General features: G+C 39.2%; 1 protein-coding gene across 6 annotated transcripts in view; it reads right to left on the bottom strand.

The window, feature by feature from the left end:
* The window catches only part of bcl9 (BCL9 transcription coactivator), an 81780-nt gene extending 63721 nt beyond the window's left edge, over positions 1 to 18059 (bottom strand). For 3 of the 6 annotated variants that reach the window (XM_061971170.1, XM_061971176.1, XM_061971172.1), the window contains exon 1: positions 17559 to 17970. The gene's annotated coding sequence lies outside the window, so the exon portion shown is untranslated. The other 3 variants (XM_061971171.1, XM_061971174.1, XM_061971175.1) reach the window with 2 other exon arrangements.
* Positions 18060 to 18278: the final 219 nt, after the last annotated feature.

The raw sequence follows: 18278 nt of genomic DNA, 5'->3' as shown, positions 1-18278 counted from the left end.
AAAGGTATTTGCACGACTAATGAACGTTAGCGTTAAAGAGGAGCGCATCTTTGTAAACACTGAACAGGCACGCCAAACGCGCCTCTCAGAGCGAAACAGTGTTTTAGTTTATGAATTTACAACGCAGATACAAATGACACATTCATGTTTTTGTGTAATTATGACAACGTATACTCACGCGGACAATTTACTAGTTGATGGTGATGGCAAGAACGCTGTCGGGTGTTTTCTTTTCAAATGTTCGTTTATAGCCGTTGTGCATACAACAACATTATTAGCAGAGGTGGGTAGAGTAGCCAGAAATTGTACTCAAGTAAGAGTACTGTTACTTTAGAGATTTATTACTCAAGTAAAAGTAAGGAGTAGTCACCCAAATATTTACTTGAGTAAAAGTAAAAAGTATATTGTGAAAAAACTACTCAAGTACTGAGTAACTGATGAGTAACATACACACACATATATATATATATATATATATACACACACACACACACACATATATATATATATATATATATACACACACACATATATATATATACACATGTATATACATACATTGATATATACAGTATATAATTTATATTTATTTATTTTGCCGTTTTTGTTTACATGTTAAAGGTGTTTTAATGAATATACATGCATGTTTAACACATATAGATTCCTTTCTTTCATGAAGACAAGAATATAAGTTGGTGTATTACCTGATTCTGATGACTTGCATTGATTGTAAACAGACAGTATTGCTTATAACGTCCACGTTTTCAAATGGAGAAGAAAAAAAGTTCCTCCTTTCTGTCTAATACCACGTTTTTGGTATCTTATTTGTCCATCTTCCATATTCGTTTTTATACACTTTACAAGAAATAAATTGGCGGCAAACTCCGTAGCTTGCTAGCTTGTTTGCGCTGGCTTTCGGAGACTCTTATTTTGAAAGCGCGGCGCGATGGAGCGGCACTTTTATTGTGAAGACAGGAACTGTGCAGTCAGTCTTTAGGCTTTTGACGGGATGTACGGTTGGAATAAAAAGTAGTCTTTTTTCCTTCACACTTTTGATTGATTGATTGAAACTTTTATTAGTAGATTGCACAATACAGTACATATTCCGTACAATTGACCACTAAATGGTAACACCCCAATACGTTTTTCAACTTGTTTAAGTCAGGTCATGTGACCGCCTGGCTCTGTTTGATTGGTCCAACGTCACCAGTGACTGCATCTGATTGGTGGAACGGAGTGAAACGTCACCAGTAAGGCAGGCACTTTGAAGGTCTGTCTGACAGACCAAAACAAACAAAGTGTGCATTAACAGATCGATAAAAATTAGTAGCGAGTTGAATGTAGATAAAAGTAGCGGAGTAAAAGTAGCGTTTCTTCTTAGGCCGTTTATTGAAATACTCCCACACTTTTGACGACTTTTGGCGTGCTTTTTTCCCCTCGCTCGCACCGCTCGCATCGTCTGCTTTGCGCTCCGCCATGACGGTAGTGTGACGTAAATATGCGACGCGTCGAAGCACAAAAACGGCGTCGACGTATTTACGTAACCAATGACGTCGACTACGTCGACACGTCGTTTCAGCCCTAGTGTCAACCCTTTAAAAACAAACAGTTCATTCAGCGTGTTTAGTCGTGGTTTACACGGAGTGAAGTGAAAGTTAGCATGTTTAGCTGTGGGTGACAAGGGATTCGTTGTATATGTTTTCGTATGTTTTCTTAACATACAACAAAATGTATTCTTAAAATTATACGTTCCTGTGCTTGTAAGGCAGCAAAATGAAATTGGAGAGCAATTTGTCTGAAAAAGTGTGCTGTTACTAAATGAAACTGTACAGGTAAAAGCCAGTAAATTAGAATATTTTGAAAAACTTGATTTATTTCAGTAATTGCATTCAAAAGGTGTAACTTGTACATTATATTTATTCATTGCACACAGACTGATGCATTCAAATGTTTATTTCATTTAATTTTGATGATTTGAAGTGGCAACAAATGAAAATCCAAAATTCTGTGTGTCACAAAATTAGAATATTGTGTAAGGGTTAAATTTTGAAGACACCTGGTGCCACAAACTAATCAGCTGATTAACTCAAAACACCTGCAAAGGGCTTTAAATGGTCTCTCAGGCCAGTTCTGAAGCCTACACAAACATGGGGAAGACTTCAGATTTGACAGCTGTCCAAAAGGCAACCATCGACACATTGCACAAGGAGGGAAAGACACAAAAGGTTATTGCTGAAGAGGCTGGCTGTTCTCAGAGCTCTGTGTCCAAACACATTAATGGAGAGGCAAAGGGAAGGAAAAACTGTGGTCAGAAAAAGTGTACAAGCAATAGGGATCACCGCGCCCTGGTCAAGATTGTGAAAAAAAAAACATTCAAAAATGTGGGGGAGATTCAGAAGGAGCGGACAGCTGCTGGAGTCAGTGCTTCAAGATCCACCACCAAGAGACGCTTGAAAGACATGGGTTTCAACTGCCGCATACCTCGTGTCAAGCCACTGTTGACCAAGAAACAGCGCGCAAAGCGTCTCACCTGGGCTAAGGGAAAAAAGAGCTGGACTGCTGCTGAGTGGTCCAAAGTCATGTTTTCTGACGAAAGCAAATGTTGCATTTCCTTTGGAAATCGAGGTCCCAGAGTCTGGAGGAAGACAGGAGAGGCACAGGATCCACGTTGCCTGAAGTCTAGTGTAAAGTTTCCACCATCAGTGATGGTTTGGGGTGCCATGTCATCTGCTGGTGTCGGTCCACTCTGTTTCCTGAGATCCAGGGTCAACGCAGCCGTCTACCAGCAAGTTTTAGAGCACTTCATGCTTCCTACTGCTGACCTGCTCTATGGAGATGGAGATTTCAAGTTCCAACAGGACTTGGCGCCTGCACACAGCGCAAAATCTACCCGTGCCTGGTTTACGGACCATGGTATTTCTGTTCTAAATTGGCCCGCCAACTCCCCTGACCTTAGCCCCATAGAAAATCTGTGGGGTATTGTGAAAAGGAAGATGCAGAATGCCAGACCCAAAAACACAGAAGAGTTGAAGGCCACTATCAGAGCAACCTGGGCTCTCATAACACCTGAGCAGTACCAGAAACTCATCGACTCCATGCCACGCCGCATTAACGCAGTAATTGAGGCAAAAGGAGCTCCAACCAAGTATTGAGTATTGTACATGCTCATATTTTTCATTTTCATACTTTTCAGTTGGCCAACATTTCTAAAAATCCCTTTTTTCTATTAGCCTTAAGTAATATTCTAATTTTGTGACACACGGAATTTTGGATTTTCATTTGTTGCCACTTCAAATCATCAAAATTAAATGAAATAAACATTTGAATGCATCAGTCTGTGTGCAATGAATAAATATAACGTACAAGTTACACCTTTTGAATGCAATTACTGAAATAAATCAAGTTTTTCAAAATATTCTAATTTACTGGCTTTTACCTGTATATTGTAATATGAAAGTTAGCATTAGCATGTTTAGCTGCAGGTGACAAAAGAAATCATGCTTCTTAATAACAAATTTAAAGTTCATGTTCACACCTTGGAAATGTAAATTGCATTCCTTTTGTGTGCTTCGAGGCAGCAAAATCACATAGGGAACTGTTTGTTAGAAAAATAAGTAACTGTGTATGTTATTATTATTAGGACGCAAAAGTTAGCATTAAAATGTTTATCTGTGGGTGACACCAGAGTCCATAATCGCAAGAAAATATGTTCTTAATAGAAAACAATAGCTCAAAAGGCCACATGAATACAATATAAATTGTTCCAATACTAGAAGAAAATGTGTAGAAAGTATTATGAAGTGAAAGTTGGGATCAGCATGTTGAACTGTGGGTGACAAGAGTCCATAGTTGCTTTCACCAGCAAAATACCTTCTTAAAAACAATATTAATAGCTCGAAAGGTCACATCCACACCTTGGCAATCTGGATTTCTTTGTCCGTTTTGTAAGGGAAAAAAACAAGTGGAACACTTTGTTTTACTGTACAAATAATAGTGTGCTATTACAAGAACCTGTGTACATTAGGTGAAAGTTAGCATTAGAACGTTTAGCTTGAAGTGACAACCAAGTCCTTATTTGTTTTCTTAACAAATTCAACAAAAATTATTCTTAACAACAAACAATGGTTACTTGTGTGTCCTTTGGAAAGGAACAATTTGTTGTCCAAATAAATGTTTGGTAACACCATAAGAAAACTGTGGATTGTTAATTGAAAGTTAGCATTAGCATGTTTAGCTGTGGGTGACAAAAAGTCATACATTACTACCTAATATCAAATAATAGCGCAAAAGAATCGCATTCAAATAGGGCTGGGCGATATAAACGAAAAAGTATATTTCAATATATTTGTACTTAAACTCGATATTCGATATATATTTTGATATATTTTTCGGTGAAAGTATGCATATAAAGATATTCATTTTGAAATGATATTCAGTGAACAGTCAGTTGCACTTTTATTAACCCAGTTAGTCAAGATGGGTATTAACAGCACAGAAAATAAACTGTTTAGGTAGTACAGAATTACATAACATTAATAAAATAGAAAAATATTCTTTATACGTAAAATAAATAACAGCTGTGCAAATAATACCAAATGTATCAAACTCAGATATAAAAAAAATACATTTGCAGGCAGGCGCTTTGTGATTTCTCTTTCTGGTTCGATGATCTTGCCTCTGATTGGACTGTCCCTAACCAATCGTGACTCAACATAGTAAACAGTCAACCGAAAATGGATGTTCTTATACGTGCAAGCACGTCTTGGAAGGAGGAATGGGAGAGGGGAGCGAGGGAGAACAAGGAACACAACAAATAAGCGACGTTTGGTCATTTTAACGTGAAATAAATTACATCGATATTACGATATTTTCTTAATTCAAATCTTGTTTAAAAATATATCGATATATTTTACAAACTCGATATATCGCCCAGCCCTACATTCAAACCTTATAATTTTTTATTTTATCACCTTTGTATGCTTTACAAAGCAACAAAATGACAAGTAAAACATTTTAATAGGACAAAAACTTGTGCTAACACTAGGGATGGGAATTGAAAACCGGTTCTTGTTTAGAACCGGTTCCTAGTGTCTAGATTCCTGGGAATTATTTGCCAGTTTTGTTAACGATTCCCTTATTGATGCCTGTGGAGTCGTGGCGTCACCACACAGTGCGGAAGTAGCACAAAAGCTGGAGTTATTCACAAGAAAGGATGACAAAAGGGCAGCTTGCAATACTTGCAAAGGGAATATGTCATCAAAGAGAGGAAATACTAACAGAAACATTAGCATACACAGAATGTGAATGCTTAGAATGAATGTCGTGTTTTCTATCCTGCCCGAGCCGGAAGTGAATCTCAACCAGCAGCAACGGCGGCGATGTACTACAGGTAACTAACTCTGCCTGTCATGTTAGCACCTAACTGTTAAAGCTGCTAATATTAACTGTAAACATAAAATTAATACCGATCATGCAAATTGTGACAAAACAGCATCTGATCCCTGTCTCACTGTCTGAGAATTGCTCTCCAAAGCGGAGATAGTGTAATTTGTCAGAAAAATCTCATATCCTTCCTGAAATAAACAGATATGCTTATTTTTCTACAAAACAATGTTTAATGTTTATAGCTGATGGTTGCAGAATTGCACAATGCACACTTTTATTGGACTTGACTTGCTTGTATTTGTCATTAGCTGACATATCATTTTACTTTTGAGTGGTCAGCTCATATATTCTTCTAAAATAATAATTTTATTAAATTTAATATTTTCTTTATTTCTTCAGTAGACTATTAATTGTATTATTATAATAGTTATTTTTAAAAAAAATTTTAAAAAATCTAAGGAACCCTGACCCTTGTACCCTAAGAAAGTTGTCGGCCTCTTAACACCTCACTGGAGTTTGCACATTCATGTTTTTTCGAAACTAAAGAAGGTTAACACTAATCAACTTGTCCGTTATCGTTTTATCCAAATGAGAATCGATATGAGAACCAATAAAGAACTGAACGTTAAGCAGAATCGAAAGTGGAATCTGAACCGGAAAAATCGTATCTATTCCCATCCCATGTTCTTGTTAATCAGAAATGAGTTTTGGCATATTTAGCTGTCCTCAACACTTCCTAACAAATAATACCACAAGACACCTCAGAAATGTGTGTTTGCTTTAGAAGGCAACAGAATGACAAGGGCAACAATTTGTTGTCCAAATAAAAGTTTGATAAAACTATAAGGAAACTGAGTATCATCATCTGAAAGTTGGCACTAGCATGTTTAGCTGTGGATGACTAAGTCACACATAGTTTTTACTTCTACATTTTCTACAATTCTACCACTGCTTTGTAAGGCAACAAAATTACTTTTGATTTTTATAGATTCAAAAGGGTGCGAACTAGGGCTGCAACAACTAATCGATTAAATCGATTATCAAAATAGTTGGCGATTAATTTAGTCATCGATTCGTTGGAACTATGCTATGCGCGGAGGCTTTTTAAAAAAAATGTTATATAAACCTTTATTTATAAACTGCAACATTTACAAACAGCTGAGAAACAATAATCAAAATAAGTACAAAAACAGTCCAAAGTTATGCCTTTGTTGCAACGCGGGGCTGATAATGTGTCTCTGGCACATTTGACTCCGTTTTGAGAGAGAAAACGCACGGTTACCAATTTCGAAATAAACGTAACGGACAGAAATATCTCAGGTTGGTTTCATAATGGATCAATGTAGCCGGGCCCGATAAAGCTATATACATATATTTAGATTTGAGTGACGCTTTAGTATAACTAAACGTTATGAAGGTGCTGGAATATTTCATGCTATTATTCAGAGGCAGCCTAAAATGAATCCTTTATTATTCACAACAGAAACGTGTACAATATCTGATTCAGTTCTGATCTGATGAGTTACATTTCTGTGTTATTATTGCTGTATGCTGCACCCCCAATGTCCAGAACATGGTGCCAGTATGCTGGGTTTTTTTCAATAACATACTGGAAAGGATAGAAATGTAGTTTTTCTCTTTTATCCGATTATTAATCGATTAATCGAAGTAATAATGGACAGATTAATCGATTATCAAATTAATCGTTAGTTGCAGCCCTAGTGCTAACTCTATCGGAAATTGTATGTTACAGTAAGGCGAATTATTTTACATTTGTGTGCTTTAGAAAGCAGCAGAATGACAAGGGCAACACATTTGCCAACACAATAAGGAAACAGTGAATATTATTATTTAAAAGTTAGCATCAGCAGGTTTAGCTGTCGATGACGTAAAGTCATACAGACTTCTTATTTCTCAAGAAGTATGGAAGAGGCACTCACTGCCATGCAAAGATAACGTCACCCAAGGAGGATACTTATGCCCAAAACAAGCAGAATAAAGAGACAGCGGGTAAGCTAATGCATTGAGACTCAGGTACACTGAATACACTTTATTTTAAGGACACCAGGAGTTCAGTAGTTGCACATTTGGGACTATTTGGACAAGTTTTCAAGCTAAATTATCCCCACAAGTCTGACAAGAATCAACAAGCTTGGACAAGATAAAACTCAGTTGTGTTTTTAATGTATTTTTCAGGTGTACTCTTCAAAGAAAATTGGATTGAATATAAACCAAAAAGATGACAATAACGACACATTCGACCGCTGTCCCTACCTTTTTGCACTTGGTAAAATATAGCATCTACAAAACCTTTTTACTATGGTTGTGCAATATAAACAATAATGATTACACACTGGCCGAGTCCCGCAAAATTGAGAGCAACAAGCTGCTACAAACGTGTCATAATACAATCACTACGTTTCCATGCACTAAATTACTCGGATTTCTCAAATGTACACTCTCTACTTCAACTATTGCTCATATGCCATGTGCCACCTGTACACTGGGGGGTGCTTATTTCATTTTAGAGCGGATAAATTAATTCATTTTCCAGTTGACCTACGACGTCACGCTAAACACTACCTTTATGTAAGGCAGCAAAATGACACAGGGAACTTTTTTAAGAAATAAAAGTGTGCTAATCCTATGAGAAATTGGATTATACAATGAAGCAAAAGTTAGCTTTAGCAGATCAATACTTAAATGATGGATAAAAAAAAAACTCAGAAATTTGAAGCACTCATATTACCGTATTTTCCGCACTATAAGGCGCACCTAAAAACCACAATTTTTCTCAAAAGCTGACAGTGCGCCTTATAACCCGGTGCGCTTTATTACGATTCATTTTCATAAAGTTTCGGTCTCGCAACTTCGGTAAACAGCCGCCATCTTTTTTCCCGGTAGAACAGGAAGCGCTTCTTCTTCTACGCAAGCAACCGCCAAGGAAAGCACCCGCCCCCATAGAACAGGAAGCGCTTCACCCGCCCCCGGAAGAAGAAGAAAAAACGCGCGGATATCACCGTACGTTTCATTTCCTGTTTACATCTGTAAAGACCACAAAATGGCTCCTACTACGCGACAAGGATCCGGTTCATAAAAAGACGCAATCTCTCCATCCGCACACGGATTACTACCGTATTTCACAGCAACTGATATTCCTGTGAACCGCACTGTGGAACGGGAGCACGTACGGTGAATATTCGCACCACAGGGAATGAGAAGTCATCCTTCACTGTGGTTCTAGCTTGCCATGCTAACTTCCACCCATGGTGATATTCAAAAGGAAGACCTTGCCAAAAGAGACCTTTCCAGCCGGCGTCATCATAAAAGCTAACTCGAAGGGATGGATGGATGAAGAAAAGATGAGCGAGTGGTTAAGGGAAGTTTACGCGAAGAGGCCGGGTGGCTTTTTTCACACAGCTCCGAAGGCGAACACACCTTCACTAAGACGGGCAGATAGCGCCGGTCGACATACGCCAACATCTGCCAGTGGATCGTAAATGCCTGGGCAGATAGTTTCGGTCACAACTGTGGTCCGAGCTTTCCGGAAGGCAGGATTCACAGAACTGCTGCACAACAACAGCGACACTGAATCCGATGACTTCGACGAGGCGGAGCCGGCCATTTTTGGATCCCACGCTTGCGCAACTTTTCAATTCGGACACCGAAGACGAAGAATTCGAAGGATTTACGAATGAAGAATAACTTCAGAAGGTGAGCGCTATGTTTATTTTGTGTGTTGTGACATTAACGTTCGAGCAACATTATGTTGCTATTTATTGCTCTACACCATTTTGAATTTTACTATGTTTGTGATTGCACATTTGCGTACATTTTGGGACAGAGTTGTTAGAACGCTGGTTTTCAATATATTATTAAAGTTTGACTGAACTATCTGACTGTTTTTTTGACATTCACTTTAGCGCAGCGTTTTTTTGACATTCACTTTAGCGCAGCGTAGGCGCGGCTTATAGTCCGGGGCGGCTTATTGGTGGACAAAATTATGAAATATGTAATTCATAGAAGGTGCGGCTAATAATCCGGTGCGCCTTATAGTGCGGAAAATACGGTACTGTGTTTTTAAAGGTAACAAAATGAGAAGGGGAACATTTTGATAGAAATAAAAGTGTGCTGACACGATGAGAAACTGCATGTCACTGTTACAATCGGTTTTAGCATATTTTTCCCTAATCAACACTTCTTTACAATACCACAAAAGTCTTTGGAATAATAAATCATTTTACATTTGTGTGCTTCAGAAGGCATCAGAATGACAAAGGCAACAAATCTGTTGTCCAAATAAAAGTTTGCCAACACTATAAAGAAACCGTGTGTGTATATCATTATTTCAAAGTTAGCATCAACATGTTTAGCTGTCGATGATGCAAAGTCATACAGACTCAAAGGGGAACTGCACATTTTTTGGAATTTTGCCTATCGTTCACAATCGTTATGAAAAACACGACGACGAATGGATGTTTTTATGCATTCTAGATATTACATAAACGTAAATAAAAGTCTGCTTACAGCGCAGCCAATGGAAGGTACTGTATTATGCACATAAAATTCAATAAATAACCATTCAAAAAGCGCCAACAATACTCTATTTACATTTCGGGACTTGAAAATAATCAAGTATTAGTGATATTGTTATTATAAGCGCTAACGCAAGCAAACTGTTCATTGCGACGCTGTGATAACAAGCTAGTGTACAATTTCGACATGATCGCTTCTTTGCTCCCTGGAAGTTTATTGTAGATCATAAATCATGCTTCTCACCTGGAAAGTAAATGGCTGAAAATGTACTCCGACAAGGCGGTACACTTTGCGTGTGAATTGTGTGAATTATATTTATATAGCGCTTTTCTTGAGTGACTCAAAGGGCTTTACATAGTGAAACCCATTATCTAAGTTAGATTTAAACCAGCGTGGGTGGCACTGGGAGCAGGTGAGTAAAGTGCCTTGCCCAAGGACACAACAGCTGTGACTAGGATGGCAGAAGCGGGGATCGAACCTTGGAACCCTTAAGTTGCTCACATGGCCGGTCTACCAACCGAGCCACGCCGCCCCACTTTGACAGCCATTAAGGACCCGTAAATGGCGAGAAAGTGAAAAGACGCTTGGGGTTTCTTTGTGAGGATTATGAGATATTCTTCATCTAAATGGGAGTGTATGAACATCCTAGCAGTCAGCATCCTAATGACAGCAGACATTGCACAGTAAGTGATGTTTTATTGTGTTTGTTGGCTCTCATGAAGTCTGCAGTGAGCAATAATTAGTGATGAAGAAAAACAAAGCAAACGCTGTGATGCGTTTTTGAAATTATTGCACCATTTATGGTTAAAATGATCAAAATACGTAAATATTAAATGTTATTATAAATGTGCCAGTTACTACATTACTTTTTAAGGCCACAAATTGACTAGGGGAAATTTGTTTTAAAGAAATTAGTGTGCAAACACTATGAGAAATTGAATGTTACAACTAAGCGAAAGTTAGCTTCAGGATATTTAGCTGTCTTCAACATTTAACAAATAATGGATCAAAAGATCTCATAAATTTAAAACCCCTAACGTTTCTGTGTTTTGGAAAGCAGGACGATTTTTATAGAAATAAAACTGTGCTAACGGGATGATAAACTGTATTTTAAAGTTAAGCGAAAGTTCGCTCAACCATATTTTTAGCTGTCATCAACACATTGGATCAAAAGACATCAGAAATGTAAAAACGCTAACATTTGTGCTTTGTAAGGCAACAAATTAACATGGGGAACTTTTTTTATTTCAATAAAAGTGTGGTGAAACAATGAGAAACTGTATTTTACTAATAAGGGAAGTCAGCTTAAGCATATTTTGTTGTGATCAACAGAAATAATGGCTAAAAACCAGGGGTGTCAAACTCAAATACAGAGTGGGCCAAAATTTAAAACTGAACAAAGCCGAGGGCCAAGGTTGAACAAATTAACCTTTTTGATAGGGACCCAAACAAGTTCTGCATTAAATATTGAACAAGCAAGGCTTATTCAATATTTATAGTTTCAAATAATAATAATAATAATTAAAAAATATCAATGGCATATCAAATACAATTTAAATAGAAATTGAATGCCTCTTTTCTATTTGCAGCCTTCTGAGGTAAATATCAACATTAACTTTTTCCACAGGCTAATAAATTTGAAAATAAAATAATGAATAAACCAACCATTCGGGACTTTAAACTGCTCAGTTTGCAACACACTGATCTAATCTGATGTGCCCAGGCCAGATACCTGGCATCTTTTATTGGATGCTAGTTCATTAATGTCGGGGGTCAGGCTTTGAGCTGAGGCAACTTTCATTATCGAACGAAGGTGTTCATCAGTCATTATATCTCGTATTCCACAGTCTTGGGGGCGTGCCTTACAAGCACTGCTTTTAACGTCCTCTACGAGCTGTCGTCACGTTCGCTTTTCATCCATTCCAACATCGTGCCCGCCCAGTCACAAGATATGAGCGGCTTCTGTGAGCAGACACGTGAATGCAACGCATACTTCATCAACAGCGATAGTTTACACTGAGGGTGCCCGTATAAGCAACTTTAACATTGTTAGAAATATACGCCACACTGTGAACCCACACCAAACAAGAATGACAAACACATTTTGGGAGAACATCCGCACCGCAACACAACATAAACACAACAGAACAAATACCCAGAACCAGTGACGTGCAGTCACTAGAGGCAGGTGAGGCGGGGCCTCACCTGCCATCATGGAAAGAAAAAAAATGTAAAAAGAAAAAAATTTTATTAAATTGTTATATGTATCCAGTGATTATACTATAAAGTTATTTTCCATTTAACTTCACCAGTTTTAGATTATTTTTATTCAAAATCGCTGAATTTTCACATTTGCCGTTCAAATACTGAGAAGAGACGGTGCGGTGAACAGCAGCCAGTTGAGGCACATCACTCAGTGCCTCAACATGGATTCCGGACTCGGCTAACTGCTGGCCTGCTGTGCAGTGAGACTGTATTGCTATATGAATTATATTATACATTTCCATAGTTTAGTTAGCTGAGGTATATAATGTACAGTGTATTTTGTCAACAACTGTATGTGTGTAACATATTTCTTGTGCTGAGCGATCATAAAACGGCTGCAAAAGACGCACTGGCTGAGGCTCCAGTAATCCCGCCTCCTGCACCCCCGCCGTAGAATTGTTATATCAACTAAAGCCCACACTTAAACTTTCCACGTGCAAGATTGAATCTATTTTAAAAAGTTATTTCATAAGAAGCCAAAAAATGCAAAAACAATAATGTTCGTGTTGGAGGAGTTGTGAATGACTGCAGGCCCACAACATTAGATACACCTGCAGACTGCAGGTGTATCTAATTCACAACTCCTCCAATACGAACATTATTGTTTTTGCACTTTTTGGCTTCTTATTAAATAACTTTTGTAACCTATTTTCATGGGCTTTCCTCTATGTGATGTTAAGTTCCTGTTATGCGCTGTTATACAGTATATGCCTTGAGCTCTTATTTTGAAGGCGGAAGTGATGACACGTTGCGGACGTTTTTGAAAGAAGGTAAATAAAGTGGTCCTCGTGCAAACTGGAGCCTCCGTGTTTGTTATTTTGTAGTTTCATACAGTATAGGCGACATTTATAAACCTTCGGTTACACTTTTTTAAATAGATTCAATCTTGCACGTGGAAAGTTTAAGTGAGGGCTTTAGTTGCGGCGCATGGACTTAATTTATAAGTAAAGGTAAGACCATAATAACGTTTTTTTTATTAAATGTGCTTTTTTGTGTGCTACAGTTTGTATGTGTAAAGTTAAAGTACCAATGATTGTCACATACACACTAGGTGTAATAAAATTTGTCGTCTGCATTTGACTCATCCCCTTGTTCACCCCCTGGGAGGTGAGGGGAGCAGTGGGCAGCAGCGGCGCCGCGCCCGGGAATCATTTTTGGTGATTTAACCCCCAATTCCAACCCTTGATGCGGAGTGCCAAGCAGGGAAGAATGCTGGTATGAGCTTTTAAACATACCCCGTTAACTGCTGCCAATCAAATGGTGAATAAGATACTCTTTAGGGTTCATATGTTTGTAAATCTGACTGTGATGAAGTCAGTGCCTCACCAGCCATGAACCTCACCGCAAGTCACTGCCCAGAACCCTTTGCAGCACTAACTCTTCCGGGATGCTACAAAATACAGACACACCTTGTAGCGTCCAGGAAGAGTTAGTGCTGCAAAGGGTTCTGGGTATTTGTTCTGTTGTGTTTATGTTGTGTTACAGTGCGGATGTTCTCCCGAAATGTGTTTGTCATTCTTGTTTGGTGTGGATTCACATTGTGGCGTATATTTCTAACAGTATTAAAGTTTTTTAAACGGGCACCCTCAGTGTAACCTGTATCAATAAAGATCAAGTATGCGTTGCATTCACTTGTGGGTGTGTGCCAAAGTCGCACATTTTATATGACTGGTCCAGCACTCGTTGGACTGGAAGAAAAGGGGATGTGACGATTGTAGGAAGGTGCACTGAAATATGGGAGTTAACCCTCAAGTATGACACTTAGCAGTGATTGCGGTGTACCGCAGCACCGCCGCTATATATAATCGGCGGGCCAGCTCTAGTGTTAATTTGATATCGCCTCAGGGGCCAAGTGAAATTACACGGCGGGCCAAATTTGGCCCGCAAACCAGAGTTTGACACCCATGGTTTAAACCCTCAGATTTGTGTGCTTTGTACGACAACAAAATGCAAAGAGGATTTTGTTATGAAAATAAAAGTGTGCAAGCAAGATAATAAACTGTGCATATTATCTTATTAAATGAAAGTTAGCTTTAGCATGTTTAGCTGTGGGTACAAGACTCCAGACTTGCTTATAATAACAAAACAAAAAGGCTTTGAACATTTAAATTGTGTTTTTTAAAAGGCAATAAATAGGAACAATTTGTTATATGTCTTGGACAGTAAAACGATATCAATATATATATCGCGATACACACGTAAAAAATAAGTTCAATATATATATTTTTTGGTCTGAAGAAACCGGAAAGAATGAAACATGCTTAGTTGCATGAAAAAAGGCATTTGCAGTCTGGTAACCTAGCAGAACAAGAAGTGATCACTGAGCAATGGGGGGGCACGCTAAACAGTATTATCTATAATGTTTGGTTGCGCCAACTTGGTATCTCGCTGTTGATTCTCTGCATGGAGTGAGAAGAGTAAGTAAAAACGAGTGCTGCAGTGGATAAAACCAGAAAAGTACCCTCGTTGGATGGCAGTTTTTGGGGATTTTTTCAAACTGAAAGTGAACTTTTGCTGCGCTCATCTTGTCTTTTCAACCCAAGTCTGTTCCCTATTCGGATGTACAGAAACAACAGGTGGGAACTACAGTGCAGGACTGTATAAATAAAGTATAGCAAATCTGCTACTTTAAAATAATTATTAGGTCCAATAATATTTAAATAATAATTACTGCATAATGTTGTATTCCATACTTCAAATAAGAAGAACAGACCACATTAAAAGTTACACAGACCATGTAACTTCTTGGCAGTAAACCTTCCAAAATTGTTCTTCTCAGGTTTCACCAAGTTTGCATTTTCACTCTTTAGAATTTTGTTTACATGAGTGTTTCCATGGTTGTGTTGACATTTTCTTCTTTTCTGCCTTGATAGCTGAGGGGATTATAATTAGAGGAAAGTTACATTTGCAATACAAATTTTAACAATTAATATATATTTTCTCCTGGTCCATATTTGCTGAGTCATACAAAATATCAATAATTATCAATATAGACCAATATAAAAAAACGTCTATAGTGATAAAGTTTTCAGTTGTATTGCCCAACCCTAATTTGTGATGTAAGTAAGTTTGAGAAGGTGTGTGTATCGAAGGAAAAATTAGCATTATCAAGTTTAGCTGTGGTTGATACTGCAGCAGCATCACTGCACTTCAAACTCGGGGTGTAACGATTAGTTTTAACAACGATTCGATTAAATTCAGAGTTTGTAGTTGCCGACACGATTCAGAGGCGATATTATTTTAGAATTCAATGAACCAATAACCGATTCAGTAAGTTGAAATTGATATAGTAACTTTTTAGCAAACAAAATTCAACCATGGTGACTGGGTACAGGAACCTTCATTATCTTGTTTGAATAAAGTGAAACCAGCAACAACAGGTTGAATTAATAAGTGAAAAACTTTTTCTGCTCACAACATTAAAGCGATTTTCAATAAAAGTACAGAAACCTACATTTTAACAGTTTACCTGCTAAGTAAAGTAACCCCGACAATACAGTATCTGTTCTCCGCCCTGGCGTCTGCGATGACAGTGTCCCAGGTGTGCGGAAGCATGTATGCCCCCTCATGTTGATGGTGTTGGCCCCTTGCTTCCTAATTTGCATAGCCTCCTTTATCCACCTCTTGTATTTATTTGTTTCTGATAAAATAACTTTTCCTTGGGTGCCAGTTGTTGTGTTCCGGAAGTCGGCTTGTCGCCATAACTTGCCTTGCTGACACTTCCGTTGTGTCGATCACGTCTTTTGTGGCATAAAGTTGTGTTATGGCTTTATATTATTGTGTTGTTTGTCTCTATTGTGGCATTTGCAGTCGTGCCGTAGCTGAAAGTTGTTATGTTGTCATTTATGACATCGTCTTGTGGCGTTTACGTTTGCTATGACCTCTCTCGACCACCTTAGATTTCCGCCATTTTAGTTTTGACGACGCCACAGACAGGCAAATAGATTTAACGTCCTTGTTATTAAAATTGCTAAACTTCAAATACAGTCTGCCGTTCTTACATCCAATGTTTTCTTTTTGCTAACATCGATTAAATCAATCGATTCCATTTTAAAACGTTCTGGATCGATACCTATTTTCCGTTGGGCAAAGTTACCGAGCACAAATCGATATACTTGAAATTCAGGGAATAAAATCGATCTATCACTATATCAATCAAAAGTTTGATTGCACCAACTTGGTTTCTCGCTGTTGATTCTCTGCATGGAGTGAGAAGAGAAAGTAAAAACGAGTTCTGCAGTAAGCGAAAAAATTGTGGATAAAACAAGAAAAGTCCCCTCGGTGCTATGGCAGTTTTTTGGATTTTTTCAAATGCACAGTAATCTTTTGCTGCGCTCATCTTGTCTTTCCAACCCAAGTCTGTTCCTTATTCGGCTGTACAGAATTGCTAAACTTCATATAAAGTCTGCCATTCTTACATCCAATGTTTTCCTTTTGCTAGTACCGAATAAATCGATTGATTCCATTTTAAAACGATAATGGATCGATACCTATTTTCCCGAAGGCAAACTTACCAAGCAAAGATTGATATGCTTGAAATTTAGGGAATATAAATGGATCTATCGATATATCAACTAAACGTTACACCCCTACTTGAAACACCAAAATTTGCTTTATGGGGAAAATATCGCCTTTCTAACTTAACTGCAACAGCTCAGCAAGCTTTGTTACAAATACACTTTTTTTTCTTTTTCTTTTTTTTTAAAGCATGCTACCTGTGGATATTCCCTCAGTAAAGCATGTTTTAAAGTTCCTCCAGGAAGAAGTCGTCCTAAAATACACATGCAAACCCTTCAAACTATAAATAAACTTCATCATCAGCTACAATCCAGACTTCCACCCCCACCATCACCACCACCTCCCTCCATTGAATCTCAGCGCCCCACTTGGACAACTCATGGCGGACACAAAAGTCAACCCAATGGCGCTTGAAAAACTCCTGGAACTTTTTTTTCTCCCTTTTTCCCCCCTAAAAGAAGTTGTTCCTGTTTTGCCACAGAGCTGCTGCTGCTGCTGTGGTGAATGTGTATGTGTGTGTGGTGATGGGGGGGGGGGGAAGGGAGGACTTGAGCATTCATGGAGCCTCGGCCAGCGCAAACAAAGTCTTCCCCGAAGAGGGAGGCACAGGACGGGGAAGAACAGCGACGTCTTGGGCCCTTAAAGGCACCACGAAGCAGTCCCACCGCCGGTGAATTGTTAAGAGAAAAGCCCCACTCCGGGCCCTCTTGCTCGGCTGTTCAAGTTAGCTAGCTCCGTTAACAATGTAACAATTAAATCGCTCGCTTGGCCCAACACAAGGCCTATAATCTCACCGCGCCGTGTAAAAAGCAGCACAAAATAAAGAAGAAAGAGCAAAATAATACAATACCCACGTCCACGGAGCTCCATTGTATCCCCCTTTCCTCCATTTTCAAGCACGGGCGGTCCTCCAGTATCGGCAGCTAGAAAAACAGCATTTGTCCGCGGCTTGTGCGCCATGCCGAGACCATCGTGAATAATAATCCGCTTTTGTCGCTCTGCCGCCGGGAGAGAAGACGGAAGAAAACCCGGGCTTCTAACGTGGACTCGGAGCACCAGGCTGGACGCAACGCAGGGGCCAGCCAGCCTTCTTCGGGTGGGGAGGGAGGGGGGGACGGATACCGGAGTGAGATGTCCCCGGGAGGAGGACCCCGCGTGTGCCCGTTGCCAGGAGGCGAGCTGTGGCTGTGGTGGTGCTGCTGCTGGTAGTGCTGCTGGTTCTTTTTTTCTCCCACCCCCTACAATGTGGATTCGTCGAGGCCAAAACAACACTCACCTGGGACTTTTAATTCCGATAAACGCCACAGCAAAAATCACATTTTCACGGCACCATCGTAAAATCCCCCCCAAAAAAGAAAACGTCTCCCCCCCTTTCACCCGAGTTTTCCAGTGGTCCTACTCCATTGCACCCCAGTCAAACGTTTCCTGTCGTCGGTCGGTCTAGCAGCGCGCGCACCCCCACGCTCGGCTCCAATGGTTCAGTCCGAATTCTAAGTAACAATTCTAGGTCAGGTCTGTGTGCCAGTGAGGCTGCTGTCCCACACAAGACACACACTCGTGTCCACCTCCACAAA

This window comes from Nerophis lumbriciformis, linkage group LG13, assembly GCF_033978685.3.
Source record: "Nerophis lumbriciformis linkage group LG13, RoL_Nlum_v2.1, whole genome shotgun sequence".
Taxonomy (NCBI): Eukaryota; Metazoa; Chordata; class Actinopteri; order Syngnathiformes; family Syngnathidae; genus Nerophis; species Nerophis lumbriciformis.
Note: the sequence above shows the minus strand (reverse complement) of the source record. Positions and strands in the feature narration are given on the sequence as shown.